This window comes from Microcaecilia unicolor, chromosome 1, assembly GCF_901765095.1.
Source record: "Microcaecilia unicolor chromosome 1, aMicUni1.1, whole genome shotgun sequence".
Lineage (NCBI taxonomy): Eukaryota > Metazoa > Chordata > Amphibia > Gymnophiona > Siphonopidae > Microcaecilia > Microcaecilia unicolor.
Genome location: NC_044031.1, coordinates 261,975,745 through 261,997,701, shown reverse-complemented (window position 1 = coordinate 261,997,701; position 21,957 = coordinate 261,975,745). Strand labels below are relative to the sequence as shown.

Genomic DNA, 21,957 nt, shown 5'->3' with positions numbered 1-21,957 from the left:
ATGTTTTACAATGCATTTCTGTATATAGCACAAAAAAAGGTTTGTGAGCAACGCTTCTACAATGTATGAGCAATCGATCATGCGCTCTGCTTAGAGGGAACATTTCCCAGCACCTTCCAGTCTTCTAGTGATCTTCTGCTTCCTTCCTCTCCTGCCATTCTAATGAAACAGTAGACCTCCCTCTCATGCACTGGCTACCAGGCAGGGCCGCCAAGAGACTGATCCGGGCCTGGAGCAAGGCCGCCCCCAGCACCAGCCCCCCCCTCCAAGGATCGCTGCCGCCCCATCCCGCCTCCCCCTCACCCCAGTTGCTACTGCTGTTGCCTCCTTCTCCTGCTCCCAGGCCGCCACAGTCCCCACCTACCTACCCTTAGCTCCCTTCTGTCTGCCATCTGACCACCTTCATTTTAAAAAAAATCTCAAAATTGGCAGCGCAGCACCTTTTGTGTGAAAGTGGCATATCGCCTCGGGTGGGCCTTGCCTCACTGTGTCCCCCCTCATGGAAATAGGAAGTTACATCAGAGGAGGGTGGGACACAGTGAGGAAAGGCCTGCCCGAGGCAATCTGCCACTTTCACACAGAAGGCGCTGTGCTGCCGATTTTGAGATTTTTTTTTTTTTAATGAAGGTGGTCGGATGGCAGACAGAAGGGAGCAGAGGGTAGGTAGATGGAGACTGGGGACTGCAGCACTGGCGGCCTGGGAGCAGGAGAGGGCGAGAGACCCAGGCGCCGGGCCCTCCTTGGAGACCTGGGCTCGGGGAATTCCCCCCCAACCCGCCCCCCTCCTCTCGGCGGCCCTGCTACCAGGAGCCCCTCTCTCTGTACAGATGCAAGATTTGGTGGTGGGACTGGACTGTTTGCTTTGCAGTAAGATTGTTGTCCTTTGTAGTTTGTGGCAGAATCCTCTTTGTGGGCAGGAGACAGCTTCTGTTGCTCTTTCAAGTTGGCTAACAGGTGTCACTCTGAAAGTACCAATTTAGTAACAGGGTGCCTGGGCTGGGAAGGCATGCAGGCCCATATGAGACACCTGTTTTATAAAAGCAAAATATGTGACTATGTGCCTTTCATGAACTATCCTTCGTAAGAGTTACCCCTGCTGTGAAACAGCCATATCCTTTTCCAATGCATGTAGCATTATGTGTGCATTTTATTAACAAGCAAAACTGAATTGGTGAGATATAAATGCTTTCAAGTACCACTCACACTCTAACCCTGCTGTGCATTGGTAACATGCATTTTTATGTGCAGTTTTATACGGTAAGTGGGTCTTTTATACATATAAATTCCTTATAAGCTTACCCTTTGTGTGACTTGACCCAGAGGCTGCTTTCTTCCCAGGGATTATGAGTGTTCTCTTGGCAGCGCTAGGGTGCCCCCAGCACCTACCTGTGTAAACTGCAGCAGCAGTTAAACGTGCCTTCAGTGTGAGACCTGTTTAGGCATGGTCAGGAGAGACTCCTGGCCATTTAAATTGCCTGTCCAATGCTAACTGTACATTTTCAACACCACTTAACCAGATAATGCCACTGAAGAAGTTTGATTAGTGCCCAACCTGAAACCAGCTATTCTTGGGGGGGGGGGGGGGGGGGGGGGGGGGGGTTGGAGTCAGCACTTAGCTGGTTTAGTTCAATACTCAGCACTTAACTGGCCAAGGTAACCACGTAAAAGTCAGTTCTATCTTTATGTTGTTCTTCTTAGACAGTTAAATGCTGAATATCGCACCTAACTGGCTACATTTTTGCTGCCCCCATATATCTGGAAATTCAGTACCAGAGCCCGGACATGAGCTGAATTTCAGAGGATAACACTGGTGGCCGAATATCTATGCCAGCTGAAGAAAGTTTCCTCTCCTGTCACATTTGTCACAAGTCAGTGCCAAGGTGTGCAGGAGAATCCACAGCCTGGGAGGAGCCATGTTGTGAACATTCTGCTCTGAGCCCTGAAACTGGACTGCAGCCATCATCTCATTTCACATAGACCACCTCATCCAGACTTTGAAGGAATGGGGTGAAGATGAAAGGGTTCAGAGATATGAACAATTTCCTAAGCCATCCTGGAAGAGAATAAGATTAGAACCAAGCTAAACTCTCTCCTAGACTCGCAGTGTTTTGGCTCTGGAACGCTTGGAAATACCAACACTGTCTGGCTATGGTTTACTGTGATGCTGTACCCAGGTGCACCCACTTTGATAACTTTATTTTTCAAATGATAAGCTAGGTTAAAACATATAGATGCATGCAGAGAGCTCTTTAGAAATTCCCTGCCATTTTGGTCCCATCTATTATATTCAGTGGTGTGCTGGAGCCGGCTCACACCGGCTCGCAAGAGCCGGTTGTTAACTTTCCTTCCGACTTGCGAGCCGGTTGTTAACCGCGAGCTGGCTCTCCTCCCTCCCTCCCTCCCTCCAGATCCATCATAGGCGCCCGGTATAAATGACTTCTACCTTCCTCCCATTGCTAACTCTGACTGCCACCACTGCTGCCGGTTTAGAAGTATGAGCGATAGTAAAAGAGAGCCGCGGGATCGCACTCGCATCCTGTACTCACACATCTGCCGACTTTACCAGCCTCTCCCTCTCCCCAACGTCATTTCCTCTCCCGGCGACTGAGAGCAATAGAGCAGAGTCAGAAGGCGCGATAGACGAGCTCTTTCCAGTAAGTCTGCCACGTGGCTGTAGCAGACAGCGTGGAGGATGATAAGCCTGGGGAACTTGTCATTGTTTCTATGTGAAGGAACGCGATGAGAGCAATCTATTTTGAAAGTTTTTTTCAAGTAATCTGGGTATCAGATCTTTGAGGAATTTAGTTATGTTAGCTCCTTCCATAGCTTCAGGAATTCCTATATTCTTATATTGTTTCTTCTAGAGCGATTGTTTTGGGCTTCCAATTCTTTCTCAAAGAGGGAAATGCATTGCAGGGTTTTAATGTTTTCTTCGGTACTTAGCTGCATTGCTTCAATAGTTTCAAAATGACTTTTAAATTGGAACATTTCAGACTTTATCATAGAGGCATCGTCTTTAATTTCTGATATGTCTTCTTTAGCATCAGAGAATAAGCAGAGAGAGAGAGAGAGACAGGGGAGAGACTGGATGGAAGGATAAAGAGAGAGAGAGAAAACGCTGAATGGAAGGGGGAGGGAGTGGGAGATGTTGGATGGAGAGAAGAAAGAGAAACACTGGATGAAAGATGTGACAGAGGGGAGAAGCTGAAAGGAGGGGAGAGAGGAGGCATGCTGGTTGAAAGGGGGAGACAAAGAGGACATGCTGGATGGAAGGGAGAGAGAGGGAACATGCTGGATGGAAGATGGGAGAGGTGGGAAAAGCTGGATGTAAGTAGAGATACAGAAGGGGAGAAGCTGAATGGAGGAGAGAGAGGGGACATGCTGGATGGAAGGGGAGGAGTGGGGACATGCTAGATGGAAGGGGGAGAGAGGAGACACATTGGTTAGAATGAGAGAGTGGGGGCACTGGATGAATGGGGAGAGGAGGATACGCTAGATGGAAGGGGAAGAATAGAGTTAATGAGACTGTGAAATAAATGGAAAGGAAGCCCTGGAAACGGACATCACCAGACAACAAAGGTAGAAAAAAATAATTTTATTTTCATTATAGTGTTTGGAATATGTTCACTTTGAGAATCAGGTGCTCAGCATTAAAAGTTTATATTTATTTACTTATTTATGGCATTTTATCGCACATTAAACATGAATTAGATTGGAACCTGGGATTTTTTTTTCCTGGAGTAATGCATTGCCCCCCCAGGCTCTCTCCCCAGCTATAGCCAGCTCTGCAATTTGGGGGGGCGCAGAGGGGGACTGGGGGGGGGCGGGGGGCGGGGGGCGCAGAGGGGGGTTCCGGGGAGAGAGCCTGTTGTTAAACATTTACCAGCACACCACTGATTATATTTGTACATGTGCCAGATCAGATTTTTAAAAAAAGCCTATTTTATTGGCCTTACCCAGCCGTTGATTTGCCATCAGTGCCCTGTCTCCTGTTCCCTGAGAAATATTAGCAGTACTGAATGTTCTGCAAGGACTCCATTACAATTCAGAAGTGTGTTATCACTGGCGTTGCATCCTGTTTCTACCTATGCAAGAGATTTTATTACGCCGTCTGCAGCTCATGTTCCTCTTTCCCTCCATCAAGATATTGATCTCACATTGGGGTGCAAAGGCTGCTGTGAGAATTAAATCACATGTTGCATATACTACATAATCTGCACCTCAAAATGGATGAACAGGACTGCAATAAATTGGGTTTTGATTCCTCAGGTCTATAACAGGTAGTCAAGCTCACTAGAAGCTTTGCTCATATATACAGCTGATATAGCAATATTTTCCTGAGTGTCAACCACCTCAGAAGTGTTTTTTAAATCAGTGGACTCAGTTCTTCAGTGGTTCTCAACCAGTGGTGTGCTGGTAAATTTTTAACAGGCTCTCTCTCCCCAGGTATAGGCATAGCCAGCCCTGCAATTTGGGGGGGGGGGGGCTATACCTGAGGAGAGAGCCTGGGGGGGGGGGGGGTGGCGATGCATTACTCTCTCCAGGAAAAAAAAGATTTTAAATGCTCCCAGGTTCCAATCTAATTCATGTTTAATGTGGGATAAGCCATAAATCAAACATACAAACGGCAAGTGACCGACTCACCTGCAAATGCGCAGTAGAGACTTCCCTCTCTGCCCCGCCCTCGCGTCAAGACGTGATGACAGAGGGCGGAATAGAGAGGAAGTCGGAGTCACTGTCGGATGCTGCCGCTTGGAAACGAACATCGCGTGCACCTACTTCCACCCTCTCCCCCCATCCCCACCGCCGCTCCTGCCCTCCTCTGCATCGGGCCCCCTACACTGACCTGACAGTGCCTCTCACCTCCGTGTGGAAGCGCTGCAGGCAGCAGCAGAGCGATCTGCTGCTGCTTGCAGCGCTTTCACACGGAGGTGAGAGGTGCTGTCAGTGCAGGGGGCCCGGCACGGAGGGGGGAGGGAGCGGCGGCGAGGAGGGTAGCTGGAAATCTCGCCCGTTTTTACGGGGCTAGTAAGTAAATAAATAAATAGATACATAGAAACTCTGAATGTTGAGCACCTCATTCTCATAACATGATGTCTGTGGTCCTTTACCAGGAGAAGAAAAAAATCTCTGCACAAATATTACGTGCTAGAGTGTCCCTATAACCATCCCCTCCAAATGACACACTGATTACGATTTATAACAAATTACTACTCCATTTATGAAAAGTTATTCTGTTATTATACTTCCTCTGTGTGCATCCATATGCACAAGCCGGCATGTTTGAAAATATAAGTGAGATGAAATACAAATTTAACAATTTTTTTCTAATAGTATCCACCCCACTCCAGCCAACTACCTAACTATTCCAGACCTCCTCCCCTGGTCCCTCGAGCCGCAGGGTCCTGGCACATACCTGAACTGAAGCCACCCTGGTGGTCTAGTGGATTATTTGGGACAGGAAAGATCCCCAGTCTTTCCTGCCCGCTGCCTCATCTTCTTTAAAATGGCTGCCGAGACAATGGCGGCCTTGCAAGACTTCAGCAGAAGTTTTGCGAGGCCGCTGCTGGAAGTCTTTGCAGCCATTTTTAAAGAGCAATGCGGCTGTAGGAGGGTCAGCGCTGGCAGCGGGCGGGAAAGATGGGGATCTTTCTGCCCAGAAGAATCCACTAGACCACCAGGGTGGCTGCCTTCAGGTATGTGCTGGGACCCTTCATCTCGGGGGAGGGAGAGCCATGCTTGAACAACAACAACCGACTCGCCCTGCCTGAACAACAGGCTTGCAAAGTGTTAAAAAACTGAACAACCGGGTCTTGCGAGCCGGTGCGAGCCAGCTCCAGCACACCACTGTTCTCAACCCTATCCCTGGGACACCTCCATCCAGTCAGGTTTTCAATAGATTATGTTTCCCTAGAGATGTCCATTTTTCAGTAAGTATTTCTTGAATTGCCACATATAATGGAAATATTCATTGACCTGGCTGAGGATGTAATTGTTTATTTATTTAGGGGCCCTTTTACTAAGCTGCAGAACAACTAATGGTAAGCACTCCTAAGTTTGTACCTAATGGTTAAGTGGTTCAACGAAGGCTACAGTGGAATTTGAATCCTGGTCTCTCTGGTACACATCTTTCTGCTCTAACCACTAGGTTCTATTTGCATCTCCTATAAGAGGCCATTTCTTTTTTGCTTCCTTTAAAGATGACACTCTCATAATGCCCTTCATATAAGCAGCAGATTCTTAATGATCACCATAATCTGAGTCACCTGTTCATTCTGACCCCCTGAAAACATTTCGGTATCGTATTCCAACAATGAGCAGCTCTTTGACACTTTTCAGAAAATGAACTGTAGCTCAGCTGTATCATTATGTTTAATTTGTCCTTTTTCTCTTCTTGTAGCATCTGTGATTCTTTGAATTTCCTTTAGCCCAATCTGTTCTTTTTTTGTGGTTGACCCGCTGATAGCTTAGACTAAGTATCGATGGTCCGATAGTTGTCTGAATTGCCTATTGTAATGAATTGTCTTTACATTTGAAGTGTTCTGTGTGACTTTAATTTGAGGCTTGACATGGCTGGCTACTCACCCCCCCCCCCCCAGCAGTATTGGCTTTATCTTCACATACTGTGGATACTTTAGGTTCTTTTTCTTACATTCAAGATAGAAACAGTGTATTAATTAAAAGTATACCGTTCTTCTGAGTAGGATAAAGCTTTAATAAAATAGGGAGCACCTGAAGAAAGAGCTAATGGAATGGTTAAAGATATGAGAAGCGAAATGGCAGTGGTCTAAGCTGAAAGCACCTATTAATAGGGCAATAAATCTTTATTGGGTCGATGAACAGAAGCCCTGTGCTGTTCCAAACAGCACTCTAAAAATAGCAAAGGAACAGCACGCGGCTATAACCCCTATGATTACTACTACTACTATTTAGCATTTCTATAGCGCTACAAGGCATACGCAGCGCTGCACAAACATAGAAGAAAGACAGTCCCTGCTCAAAGAGCTTACAATCCTCCTGCAGTAGTTGTTTGACAGGTCCGGGCTGTCAAAAAGCTGGATCTGTCAAACAGCAGAAAAGGTTTGACAGGTCCCCGGATTTTCTCCCGGACCTGTCAAACATAAGCCCAACCCCCACCAACACAAGACCTAGAGGTCCGGTAAACTTCCAGGCCCCTCCCCCAAAGCACAAAAACCCTGGTGGTCCAGTGGGACCGCTTGCTTCCCACTTCCACCTCCCACATCACACAAAAATGCCCTGGTAGTCCAGTGGGACCGCTATCTATCTGTCCCCCTCCACCCCCGGCGGCCCTACCTCTCCATAGTGGTGGCATCCCGCCCTGCCTGATATATCCTGGGATGTGTTGGGCGGGGCTTAACTTCCATATATGGGTTAACCCTGCCCAGCGCATCCCAAAATGCACCGAGCAGGGCAGGACACTGCCATTTTGGGAAGGCCCCTGAAGAGGAGGGACGGAGTGCTAGTTCCTCTCTCCTCCAACTACTACCACCACTACGGAGAGGTAGGCCCCCGGGGGTGGAGAGGGGCAGAGACATAGCAGTCCCACTGGACCACCAGGGCATTTTTGTGCGAAGTGGTGGGGGGGGGGGGGGGGGGGCGGGCTTAGGTTTGACAGATCTGGGAGAAAATCCCAGACCTTTCAAACCTCTTCAGTGGGTCTCCCTCATTCCTCCCTTGCTACCAAGCCATAACACCAGCTCCGAGCTGGCGTAAGGTTTGCAGCAGTAGCAGTGCCCTTGTTTGGCACGCTGCCTGCTGTTCATGAGGGATGAATGCAGGAGACCCTTGTTTGCATGCATTTGCATGCAATTATCATTCAGAGCTGGCAAGCGCATTATTACACACGCTCACCGGCTCTGATCATCGGGCGGGAGCAAACACAGGCGCTAGTATGGTGGTATAGGCCTCTAGCACCCGTGTTTGCGTCTGATCATTGGCCCATTTGTTAGGAAAGTAAACAAAAGCAAATAAATAAAAGGACACCTATATGGTTCTCCAAACAAGGAACTGAAAAAATAAAGGCAAAAGTGGCAGTGTTCAAGAAATACAGAATAACACTAGACGAGGAACTCAGAAAAGATTACCTGGTAAAACTCAAAGCAGCAAAGAGGGAAGTACAGTTAGAAAACGCACAGGCAGAAATAGAAATGGCTACTAAGCAACGCTACTGAAGATGTCTATGGAAATAGAATGGGCTTCTTTGCATTCAGCGTGCCGCTAATCAGTACTGCACCTTTATAAAAGGAGCCCTGATACCCTCATGATCAAAAGCAAATGCTGGCGCTAGAGGCTGTTAGCGCCATACTAGTGTCGGCATTTGCTAACCCCACATGATCAGAGCCCTTGAGTGTGTGAAACAACGCGCTCGAGGGCTCTTACCGCAAGTAGCATGCAAATGCATGTTAAACGGGGCTTAACGCATTCATCCCCAATGATCAGGAACCAGCGCGCCAAAGATTGGGTCGCTGGCCGCGACAAACCCTACTAGGCCAGCTCCGAGCTGGCGTTAGGGTTTGCAGATCATTGGGGAGGAATGGTGAGCCCTGTCCAGCATGCATTTGCATGCTGGCAGGCCCCCATTCCCCCCAATGACGCAAACCACCCCCCGAAAATGGTCCCGGGTGGTCCAGTGGCCGCCGCCGCCCCCCTACCTTGGTTGGAGGAGGGACACAGTCTGCTTCCCTCCTCTTCCTTCGACGCCACAAAATGGCGGCGCATCCTGGGATGCGCTGGGATGCGCTGGGCAGGGCTACACACCACATAAGCTGTTCTTGATTTCGTTGGTGATTTTTGTCAGGATAGTTTTATAAGGAATGTCTGCATAGATGAAAGGGTTAAAGCCTTGGTTGGATAAGGACTTGGCTAGTGGAGTCATCATTAGGTTGAAGAGGATTGGTGATAGCGGTGATCCTTGTGGTACTCCACAGTCTGCTTTCTATGGCGATGATATGTTTGAATTTGATTTTACTTGATATGTTCTTGTGGTTAGGAAATCCTTGATCCAGCTAAGTATGTTTCCACCGATCCCGAACTTATCTAGTAATCTTACTAATATAGTATGGTTTTACCATGTCGAATGCACTAGACATGTCGAATTGTAGGAGGAGGATGTTTTCGCCTATTGCTATTTCCTGCTTGAATTTGGCTAGCAGAGTGAGTAGTACTGCTTCTGTGCTGTGGAGGGGGCGAAAACCTGATTGTGATTTGTGTAATATTGAGAATTTGTGTCACGTCTGTGGTCGTGACCCCCCTACCTTGGTTGGAGGAGGGACACAGTCTGCCTCCCTCCTCTTCCTTCGACGCCACAAAATGGCAGCGCACAGCTCTGCCCAGCGCATCCTGGGATGCGCTGGGCAGGGCTACACACCACATAAGCTGTTCTTGATTTCGTTGGTGATTTTTGTCAGGATAGTTTTATAAGGAATGTATATTGTGACATTGTCTGCATAGATGAAAGGGTTAAAGCCTTGGTTGGATAAGGACTTGGCTAGTGGAGTCATCATTAGGTTGAAGAGGATTGGTGATAGCGGTGATCCTTGTGGTACTCCACAGTCTGCTTTCTATGGCGATGATATGTTTGAGTTTGATTTTACTTGATATGTTCTTGTGGTTAGGAAATCCTTGATCCAGCTAAGTATGTTTCCACCGATCCCGAACTTATCTAGTAATCTTACTAATATAGTATGGTTTTACCATGTCGAATGCACTAGACATGTCGAATTGTAGGAGGAGGATGTTTTCGCCTATTGCTATTTCCTGCTTGAATTTGGCTAGCAGAGTGAGTAGTACTGCTTCTGTGCTGTGGAGGGGGCGAAAACCTGATTGTGATTTGTGTAATATTGAGAATTTGTGTCACGTCTGTGGTCGTGACCCCCCTCAGGCTTACCTTATTTCTGGCGGTCAGCTTCTAAGATGGCTTCTGTCTGGTCTTTCTAAGTTAGCTCTGTCTCGGTGTGCCGGCTGCTTCCAGCATGGCTCTGATTTCTCCACTATACTGCACCTGTGTGTGTTAGCCTCTCTGTGCTTCAGTATGCTTTCTGCTTGTGTTTTGGTTTGTGTTCCTCTTGCCCTCTGGTGGCCAGACCTGGTGGCTGCATTAGATTGCCTATGTGCTGTTTCCCATTCCAGATTTCAGCACAGTCCAGTCCGGATCTTCTGGCCTGCCAGACTTGCTTGTCTTGTTTGAGCCTGCACAGCACTGCTGGGCTTATTAGCCATTTGGAAACTCTCTGCTTTGCCTTTGCATCACCTAAGGCCCTGGTTTGTTGGTGCTTGCTGCACTTCTGCCTAGTCCAGTTTATAGTCTGTATTCTTTCCTGATTCTAGTTTAGTCTTTGTGTAGCTTCTTGTACTTTATTGCTTGTTTCCCAGTCTTGTTTCTTGTTTGTATGTCTTTGTCTAGTTCTAGGTTGTCTGTTTTTCTTGTTCAGTGGCTGCCTGGCAGCTTTTAGTTCTGTCTTTTGTCTACCAGTGTTTGTTCCCTGTTTCAGTGGCTGCCTGGCAGTGGCGTACCAAGGGTGGGGCGGTGGGGGCGGTCCGCCCCGGGTGTCAACGGGTGGGGGGGGTGCTCCTCTGGCGAGTCCAGCACCATTCACCCAGCAGCTGTGTGGTGCGGCGCCTTGCGTCTGCGTTGCTGTAAAAGAAGAAAATCGCCTCGTCGGCCCTTCCCTTCCTCTCTCTCTGTCCCGCCCTCGAGGAAATAGGACATTACATCAGAGGGCGGGTCAGAGAGAGAGAGTAAGGGAAGGGCCGACGAGGCGATTTTCTTCTTTTACTGAAGTGCAGAGTCGCATGAGGACGGAGCTGGCAAGACAGGTGGGGACTGGGGGGGGGGGGGGGTGCCGTGTCGCCTGGGTCACGCCGGGGGGGGGGGGGGGGGGGTGCATGCAGCAGTGATCCGCCCCGGGTGGAAGTGAATCATGGAACGCCACTGCTACCTGGCAGCTTTCAGTTCTGTCTTTTGTCTACCAGTGTTTGCTCCCTGTTTCAGTGGCTGCTTGCAGCTTTCAGTTTCTGTCTCTTGTCTGTCAGAGAGTCCTAGTCTAGTATTCTGCCTAGCCTCCCTGTGTGCTCTAGTCCTTGTGTATATCCTGCTGGTATCCAGTTCCTGCCCTGTCCGGTAAGCCCTGCCGGCCACCTGCACTCAGGGGCTCAACTCCTGAGGAACGGTGGTCAAGTGCAGGTGAAGTCTAGCTGGCCCTGTCAGAGTTCTGCCTTATCCCTGTGTGGGGTGGTTTTGCCTGCCACTGCCGCTCCTCAGCAGTGGCCCAAGGGCTCACAAACCTAGTTCCTGCTTGTTTGAAAACATGACAATTTGTTTATATAATCTGTAAGTTGTTTGGCTACCATGCTTTCCATCAGTTTGACTAACAACAGGATGGATGGGAATGGAGTAGATATTGCACCATTATCGATATTGCACTTATTTTCGAAAGAGAAGGACGCCCATCTTTCGACCCAAATCGCAAGATGGGCATCCTTCTCACAGGGTTGCCCAAATCAGCATAATTGAAAACCAATTTTGGGCGTCCTCAACTGCTTTCCATCGCGGGGTTGACCAAAGTTCACGGGGGCGTGTCAGAGCCATAGCAAAGGTGGGACTGGGACGTGCCTAACACATGGGCGTCCTCGACCGATAATGGGAATGGAGCAGATATTGTACCATTCACAAAAGAAAACATCTATGTACAACTTAAAAAACTGAAAGTAGACAAAGGCTTGATGGGATATATCCATGAATATTGAGGGAACTCAGAGAAATCCTGGCAGACCTCTTAAAAATTTATTTATTAGATCCATTGAGATAGGAGAAGTACCACAGGATTGGAGAAGAGCAGATGTGATCCTGCTTCACAGAAGTTGGGACAGGGAAGAAGTGAGACAACTTAGGACATTAACAGGCTTATTTTCGAAAGAGAAGGATGCTCATCTTTCAACACAAATCACAAGATGGGCGTCCTTCTCACAGGGTCGCCCAAATCTGCATAATCGAAAGCTGATTTTGGGCATCCTCAACTGCTTTCCGTCGCGGGGACGACCAAAGTTCATGGGGGCGTGTCGGAGCCGTAGCGAAGGTGGGACTGGGTCGTGCCTAACACATGGGCGTCAACGACCGATAATGGACGACTTGGATGACTTGAACACTTGGACGACTTTACCTGTTCCTTTTTTTCTTATGACTAAGCCAAAACAATGTGCCCTAAATGACCAGATGGCCACCGGAGGGAAAAGGGAATGACCTCCCCTTACTCCCCCAGTGGTCACTAACCCCTCCCACCCTCAAAAAAGTTTTTTATAATATATTTTTCAGCCTCTATGCCATCCTGAAATATCATACCCAGCTCCATGACAGCAGTATGCAGGTCCCTGGAGCAGTTTTAGTGGGTGCAGTGCACTTCAGCCAGGCGGACCCAGGCCCATCCCCCCCTACCTGTTACACTTGTGCTGGTAAATGTGAGCCCTTCAAAACCCACCACAAACCCACTGTACCCACATGTAGGTGCCCCCCCTTCACCCATAAGAGCTATGGTAGTAGTGTACAATTGTGGGGAGTGAGGTTTGGGGGGCTCATCACACAAGGTAAGGGAGCTATGCACCTGGGAGCGATTTCTGAAGTCCACTGCAGTGCCCCCTAGGGTGCCCGGTTGGTGTCTTGGCACGTCAGGGGGACCAGTGCACTATGAATGCTGGCTCCTCCCATGACCAAAGGGCTTGCATTTGGTCGTTTCTGAGATGGGCGTCTTCGGTTTCCATTATCGCCGAAAATCGGGGACGACCATCTCTAAGGTCGACCTAAATTTCGCAATTTGGGCGTCCCCGACCGTATTATCGAAATGAAAGATGGACGCCCATCTTGTTTCGATACTATGGGTTTCCCCGACCCTTTGCCGGTATGTCCTGCAAGGATGTCTTCAGGAAAACTTGGGCGCCCCTTTCGATTATGCCCCTCCACACCTCACTTCAATGATTGGAAAACTAATGGAAACTCTGCTGAAAGAAAGCATAGTGAACTTCCTAGAATCTAACGGGCTGCAATATCTGAGGCAGCATGTTTTACCAAATGAAAATCATGCAAAACAAATCTAATTGATTTCTTTAATTGGATGACCAGAGAACTGGATAAAGGACATGCACTAAATTGAGGCCCCACTTGGAGTGTTGTGTTCAGTTTTAGAGGCCATATCACACTAGAGATGTAAAAAGACTTGAAGTGGTTCAAAGAAAAACAACAAAAATGATATGGGATTTGGATCAAAAGACATATGAGAAGAGACTCGAGTAACTGAACATGTATACCTTAGAGGAAAGGAGAGATAGGGGTAACGTGATACAGATGTCTAAATATTTGAAAGGTATTATTATGGAAACAAATCTTTTCCAGTGACGGGGAAGCAGTAGAACTAGAGAATATGAATTGAGGTTGCAGGGGGGGGTCGACTTAAGGAGTAATGTCAGGAAGTACATTTTCATGGAGAGGGTGGTGGATGCTTGGAATGCTCTCCTGCCACTGTTCCTCTAAGCTGAGCGAGAGTCTTCCATCTACAGTCCTGCCAGTGGCAGGTGCTGTTTCACTACCACATTTTCAATATTGAGGTTCAGGCAAGCTCTGCAGGACTCCAGGATCCTGCCTCTTCCTAGCGATTGAAAGCACAGTACTGAAGCACCAACCCCCTACTGGCAGCAATGTAGCTGGAGAATTCCTGCTCAGCTTAGAGGGGAAGGTGCTGGAGATGAAAACGGTAACAGAATTAAAAAATGCATGTGATAAACACAAAGGATTCCTATATGGAAATGGAATCAAAATCAAAACAAAACTTAATGGTGCTTAAACGTTAACTCCAGTAGTTGGGGAATAAGGCCAGTGCGAGGCAGACTTCTATCGTCTTGGCCCCGATTATGGCTAGACAGATGTGGATGGGCTGGAGTGGGCTTCAGTGGCAATTCCAGTAGTTGGGGAGTATGTCCAGTGCCGGGCAGACCTCTATGGTCTGTGCCCTGAAAATGCCATGGCCACTAGGCCACGTGCAGGACGTGAAGAGGAAGAAAGAGCACGGCAGGGAACGCAGCGGTGCCAGAGAAGGGCGTGTATATATATTCGCCATTCTCTGGCACCGCTGCGTTCCCTGCCGTGCTCTTTCTTCCTCTTCACGTCCTGCACACTCCTTTAAGTGAAACTGAGAGTGCATTGGTTAAAAGATCATAAACTAATTCTCAACAGAGAGAACTGTTACCTGTTGGTTCACTGGTACCTTGCCACAGCCCACTATTACAGTACAACGTTTGGATTCAATATTGACCCCCATCTCTTCATTTCGTTATCTTGGAATTATTTGGGTTCAGGTTTGAAATTTAAAGAAGTCTTTATTAAACAATTAGAGACAATACTGAAACCAAGAATAGATCTGATACAAGTCATATAACTGAAAATAAACAGCAATTGAAGTCCCAAAAGGGTACAAGTCGCAACAGCAGTTATCAATACACAACCTAGAAACTTCCATAATGTAGTAAAATGTTAAGAAAACAAAAGCTCAACCCCCCCCCCAAAAAAAACCCCAACAACCCCATCTAATTACCCCTTAAGCTTCTGCAGACGGTAATTAATATTAACATTTTGAAGTAAAAGGTTCCCAAACCTCCTCCCACTTAGATAAAGTGTTACCACTATTAACCCTCAGTCTCTCCATTTCACAAATATACCACAGCTTATTTAACCACTTTATCAAAGAAGGAGGTTCAGTTTTATCATTTTCTTCACAAATTTTGAGTCTGATAAAATCCTGTTTATGTGCCTTCTGACAGCTATGTGGTATTCGACATGTGTTATCACGATGATATTCATGCTTTAATTCACCCATTTATTATAGCCAGACTCAACTATTGCAATATTGTGTATGCTGGTTTACCTCAATTTTCTTTGAAAAAGCTCCAAACAATTCAGAACACTGCCATCAGACTTCTTTGCCGCATCCGTTGCTTCGATCACATAACTCACCTGCTTAAAAGTTACCTTTGGTTTTCCGTTGGACATAGGATTGTTTACAGAGTTGCCCTACTTACATTTAAAGCTTATCAGATTGGTGTCCCTGACTACTTGTCTAATCTTACAATACCTTACTGTCCTAACAGAGTTCTACAATCTCTTAATAAATTTGCAAATTATGAATCCACCCAACATATGTTTTTTTTGTTTTTTGGCATCTTTTACTTGGAATAACTTACCATTAACTTTATGTGCTAACTCATCAATTAAAAGTTTCAAGGTGGATCTTGAAACTTGGCTATTTAAAGATGCGTCTGGTCTTTCTGAATAAATTTGGGGACCATCTGACACTGACCTTACTGACCCATTGAAATTTTTTTTCTTCTGGTCTATTCTTTGGTAGTGTGTGTTTCTTTCCTATGATTAATGGAAATAAAACAAAATAAAACATGTAAAAGAAAATAAGATGATACCTTTGTTACTGGACATAATACATTTCTTGATTAGCTTTCGAAGGTTGCCCTTCTGTGGCAGATCAGAAATAAAATAAGCAAGTGTTGGTAGATGACAGTATATATAAGTGAAACATCAAAGCATTTCAGTGACAGTCTAACAGGGTGGGGGTGGATAGTGAGAGACCAGGAGATATGCATGGGAACATCAAAGCATTTCAGTGATAGTCTAACAGGATGGGGGTAGATAGGTGAGAGGATGGTCACAAACAGAGCGATACAACTGTATGGTTTAATGGGCTAGAAAGCCCAGATCTTTGTTAAGTCCTGTCTGGTGGGTGTCAAAATATTCAATCATTTTGACTTCAAAGGTCTGTATTGTTTTAAAGTTACCTTTCAGGATTCTTACTATGAAATCACTGGTACAGTGTTCTGGTTTTGTAAAGTGCTGCCCCACAGGGGTGGAATCCTGGCTGGCACTGGCATTTTTCATGTGATGTCTATGTAAATTAAATCTTGTCTTTAGCATCTGGCTTGTTTCTCCAATATAGCATCCTTCGTTACATTTTTTACACTGAATGATGTATATACCACATTGGAAGATGAGCATGTAAAGGATTCCTTTATGTTGAATATTTTTCCTTTATGAATGACTGTGGGGTCCTGTGAAATGTTTTGGCATAGCTACACGGCTACCACACCTCTCTACTATGATTAATGGAGTTCCTTTCCTGATGTATTTTAGATCTGTAAACCACTTTGTTCTGATTTTAGTTCAAAAGGTACAGTAAATTTTAATAAACTATAAACTACATTGCCTTGAGTGAATTTCTTCAAAAGGCAATAATGAATCCTAATAATTAATAAATAATGTTTCCCCTCTTTTCATATCCTATACTCTACAGGATTGCTTTCAAATACTTGGCTACTGTCCATTAGGTGCTACACTCGTGTTTACCTTTCTTTCCGGTCTCTTCATTCCCTGTGCCCCTGTTCCTTATTCCCTCTGCTCCTCCCTTCATCACCTTCTTGTTGTACCCTCTCATTATATATTTGTCTTGACTCTATTAGGACTCCTGTTTCAGTGCTGTTGTCCCTTCTGCTCTCTATTAGGACTGAACCATCCTTGCAAAAATGTAAAGGTATTCTTAAAAACTTATTTCTTTTCTCAGGCCTTTCCACGTGCTTAACCTGAAGCCTCTCACCTGAATCCTTTCCCCATTCGTTGGCACCAGCATTTTGTTTCGTGTTCTCTTATTGTCTTTCCCTTTTCCCATGGTTCCTGTTTTGATGGAAATTGTAACAGCTTTGTTTATCTATTTATTTGTGACATTTATATCCCACGTTATCCAAAATAAAAATGATTGCTGCATTTATGATACTGTATTATAAAATTGGATTCTTACAACAAATTACTTTCTTGTGCATTATTCTTTGTTATGTATCCTATACAGTTTATTGTAAGCCACACTAAACTCAAACTGTATAGGATACATAACAAAGAATAATGCACAAGAAAGTAATTTGTTGTAAGAATCCAATTTTACAATACAGTATCATAAACGTGGCAATCATTTTTATGGATGTTTAACATTTAGAAAATCTATTATGAATGAGAAATTGTACATGAAGCAAAGAGAAGGTTAATGGTAAATAGAGTAATAATCAATTCAGGTAATAATTAATTGTTTGAGATATGGTTGTTCTTTGTGAGGGTTTGTTTGAATAGGAACGATTTGGGGATTTTGCGAAATCTAGTATTTTCCTGAATATTTCTTATCTTGGGTGGTAAGGCGTTCCACCATTTGGTTCCTAGGTAAGTGAAGTCTGCAGAGTGGACAGTTTTGTAGTCTGTTCCCTACATCTGTTGGTTTTGTTTTGATCCTCACTGTTTTGTTTGCACCTCCCCCTATAATTATTTACTTTGTAACCCACTTAGGCATACTATTTTGATTTGCAGTATATCAAAATAAATTCAACATGAACTTAATGCTTATTTTATAAAGGAACATGGACGCCTATGTTGTCTTTAAAAAATACAGATATTTTTGAGACATTTTATAGCTGCCCATTCAGGATAATTTTGAATGATATTTAGGAAATTAGCCACTTGATATACCAGTAAACATATAGGTGAACAGCTGTATCCCTGTAAGTTTCCTCACTGCTTGGAGTAGCATGAGGAGGGTTTTGAACCTAGTTGGATACTTTTGAAATTCAAGCATATGTATGTAATTTAACCCTTACCCCCCCCCCCCCCCAAAAAAAAAAAAAAAAAAAAAAAAGTGTGTGCCTCCTAGAGCAGGTGTCAATGTAAGTTTTCTGGAGTATTTTTTGAAAATCCAGGCAGAGAAAAGTGTGCAATTTTTAAAGTTTTTTTTTCTTTTACTTCTGCAGACAATTATATAATTGACCATATACTTTAGGATTCTATATATGGTGCTCAAAATTGTGCACAGAAATTTGGGTGCCTACCCAAATTCTGTGTGAAATTTAATTGAATAATGAACCAATTAGTGCTAATTATTGGTGCTAATTGGCAATAATTAGAATTTACACAAGCATCATGCTAGGCATATTCTATAAAGATGTGTGTGTAAATTCTAATGCGCACAAATAGGAGGAAATATTTTTTCACTCAAAGAATAGTTAAGCTCTTGAACTCATTGCCGGTGGATGTGGTAACAACGGTTAGTGTATCTGGGTTTAAAAAAAGATTGGACAAGTTCCTGGAGGAAAAGTCCATAGTCTGTTATTGAGGTAGACATGGGGGAAGTCACTGCTTGCCCCAGGATTGGTAGTATGGAATGGTGCTACCAATTGGGTTTCTGCCAGGTACTTGTGACCTGGATTAGCCACTGTTGGAAACAGGATACTGGGCTAGATGGACCATTAGTCTGTCCCCAGTATGGCTGTTCATATGTTCTTATGTTTGGCGCTCATTTTTTTTGGCACCAATTTGTTTGTCGCCATATATAGAATTTTGTCCATAATGTTGCCTTCTCTGATCCATAACATCACTGCCACAAACTGGAATGTGAACAGAGTGGACAAAAACACCGAGGTGCTATCTTAAATCTCTTGCATTCAGTGGGTAGCCAGAGCCCAAAGTGGATGGGGGGGGGGCACATTTTGGCCTGCCTCCCCGCCACTCCCCCCTGTCTCTGCCTCCACCTCACAAATCTTGACTGGTGGGGGTCCCCAAACCCCACCAGATGAAGCATTTGTCCAGCGCTGGTCTCCATTGCATTACCTCACGTCATGAGGGGAAGAGCAGGGCAGGCAATTTGGTGGAGAGCCCGGAGACCAGCACTGGACGAACGCTTCAGCTGGCGGGGCTGGGGACACTCTCCAGCCAAACCAAGGGCCCCAGAGCCAATTTGAGGGGGGCCCAGGCCCCCATAGCTAAGCCACTGCTTGCCTCATGGTCATGGAAATGAGAGCCTGCTGCATGCTGTTATTTCACTTCCTCACCATCCAGCCTATTGGATTATCACCCTGTACATTCACCTATACACAAATAAAATCTTTTTAGTGGAATTTTTACCTGATATAGATGGGCTAACAACTTCAATGTCAATTCAGTAAACTGGGTGCTAACATTTATATGGCCTTTGTGTGCATAAATATTTAGAATACTACCATATGCAAAAGCATGTGTGTGCACTTATGTGCCTATATGCCAGCATACTGCCTAAGCGCTATTAAATACCCACTTAACTTACATAGCACATATTTGTAAGGGGGGTGTACACAGGAGAGATACTTGAGTGGGTTGGGCGAGAATACTATAAGTTACATGTGTCTCTGCCGCATTTAGTTTGTATGGCTGATGTAAGTGCAGGTACATGTTAGGTGTGCCAGTATCAATATTCTTTAATTCAACCTAGACGCTTCATTTACTTTAAGGAATAGGCTCCTACTTCATGCCCTTGGGGGCGACTAAATGGAAGCATATTGTCATAGAATTATCCCCTATGTCTTTAAAACAATGAGTACAAAAAATTAAATTCCCATCAAAAAACATAAATAATAACATTCATAAACTCTTAAAGGTCTCTTTCCTTCTTATACTTATAAAGTTGTTTATAAGGACGTGCGCATATGTTTTCGTTGGGACAAACACAGGTGCAAGAATATTCAAAGGTTGTCCAAGCTTTTAATCACTGTGAGCCGAGTCTTCTGCAAGCAAGCAATATCATTTTCAGCCCTATTAAGAACACTTCAAAATTTCGCTCGCTTTATAGGTGAGGTGATTCTCTTCACATTCCAAGACACAATTTTACAAAGCTGAGTAGTCATGGGGCCTATTGGAGAATAGGGGCATACACCAAAGCTCCACAGAGGTTATAAACAAGTAGCAAAAATGTGAAGAGAACCATAGAGTACCAGGACTCCAGAGCAGCCTACATGAACAATATTCCACAATCGGAAAGTTAGCCCATTATGTTGGTTGACAGAGAAAATCAACAGTGTAAAGGCATGGAACCAGTCCCCCTCAAACCTCCAAAAACCAAGCTGCATCAAAAAGTAATCCCCAAAACCCCTACCCTATCCCCAACCCATATCCAAAACCTACTGCATGTATACCCACTGAAACCCCTCCATAGAGGAAACTGGAGATCACAAGATAAAGCTCGGAGCCCCACCCCTAACACAATCCAACAATTCGATAGGCTGTACAGTTAGATTCTGCAGCTATATACGTAACATTACAAATGTGCAAGAAAGTTCAACCTGAAAAGTAGCAATGCAATGAAGTAGTAGTATACATTAATTCACAGGTGAACCTCTCACTGTAAAATCACTTTCAAGTAGATCCGGCTGCTGGACTGTTTCCACAGATTCATATGTATGCCAGCGGTCTGCTGTGTAGACTTTAAGTATCACTGAATAAAGGAGTAAAAAGCGAACCCCTTTGGCTGCCAATTCCGCACAAATAGGATGAAAGCGTTTCTGCCAGGCTTGCAGCCCTGGGGAATAATCTTGAAAAATCTTTATTGTTACTCCATCATAACTAAAAGTATCTATTTTCAAACAATATGCATGCAAAATTTCTAATTTGTGAAAATAATTTAAAATTTTCACCACTGTAGCCCTCAGCCGCTGTTTATCAGCAAATGGCTTCCCCACACGTTGAGCACATTTGATCAATTGTCAGAGAGGGAGCAATCCCTGTGCAACCAAGTCTCTAACAAAGTCGGCAATGCCCATTCTGGCAAGTTCTCCAGTAGACCAATAATTCTTAAGTTATTCCATCAAGAACGATTCTCTAATTTAGCGGTGTGGCCGCACAGCATTATGCCCAGTTTCTGAATCTTGGGGCCTACCTCATGACCAGTGTCCTCAGCAAGGAAACTCAATTTTCAAGCTCCTCCATACGTGAGGTTAGGTCATCTAGTTGAAACTTAAAAAGAGTCTAACTGCTGCGAACGTTGCCCCAAACATTGTTCCAGTGCTTTGTCCACAGCTGCCGTCAATTGGGCAAGTTGGGTGTCAGTAAATACCACTGTGGAATTCCCCACGACGTCCACCATTTAATTCTTGCCACTCCCCGGCTTCTCCTTCTCATGTCTGGTGGATTTGCCAGCCATCTCCTGCCCACGTTGTTCCAAAAATCTGTCCATATATTCTAGATGGCTTCAGAGAATGTTAAAATAGTGACTCCAAATTACCCCGATATTGACTGGGTAAATGTAACATCGGGGCATGCTAGGGAGGTAAAATTCCTTGATGAAATCAAGGAACTGACAAGAGAAGGAAAAATTCTAGACCTAGTCCTTAGTGGAGCGCATGATCTAGTGCGGGAGGTAATGGTGCTGGGGCCGCTTGATAACAGTGATCTTAATATGATCGGATTTGATATTAGCTTTGAAGTAAGTATACATAGGAAAGAAAAAACGTTAGCGTTTAACTTTTAAAAAGGAGACTATGATAAAATGAGAAGAACGGTGAAAAAAAAACTTAGAGGAGCAGCTGCGAAGGTCAAAAATTTACATCAGGCGTGGATACTGTTCAAAAACACCATCCTGGAAGCCCAGACCAAATATATTCTGCGTATTAAAAAAGGAGGACGGAAGACCAAATGACAGCCAGCATGGTTGGAGGCAAAAACACATAGTAAAAATGTTTTTAGGTATATTAAAAGCAGGAAGCCGGAAAAAGAATCGGTTGGACCGCTAGATGACCGAGGGGTAAAAGGGGCGATCAGGGAAGACAAAGCCGTAGTGGAGAGATTAAATGAATTCTTTGCTTCAGTCTTCACCAAGGAAGATTTGGGTGGGATACTGGTGCCAGAAATGGTATTCGAAGCTGACGAGTCAGAGAAACAATGAATTCTCTGTAAACCTGGAGGATGTAATGGGGCAGTTCTACAAACTGAAGAGTAGCAAATCTCCTGGACCAGATGGTATTCATCCCAGAGTACTGATAGAACTGAAAAATGAACTTGTGGAGCTATTGTTAGTAATATGTAATTTATCCTTAAAATTGAGCGTGGTA

The 21,957-nt window shown here is 45.0% G+C and overlaps 1 protein-coding gene across 2 annotated transcripts in view; it reads left to right on the top strand.

The window, feature by feature from the left end:
- Positions 1–21,957, top strand: part of OSBPL10 (oxysterol binding protein like 10) — a 407,162-nt gene that overhangs the window by 335,073 nt on the left and 50,132 nt on the right. The window lies entirely within an intron of this gene.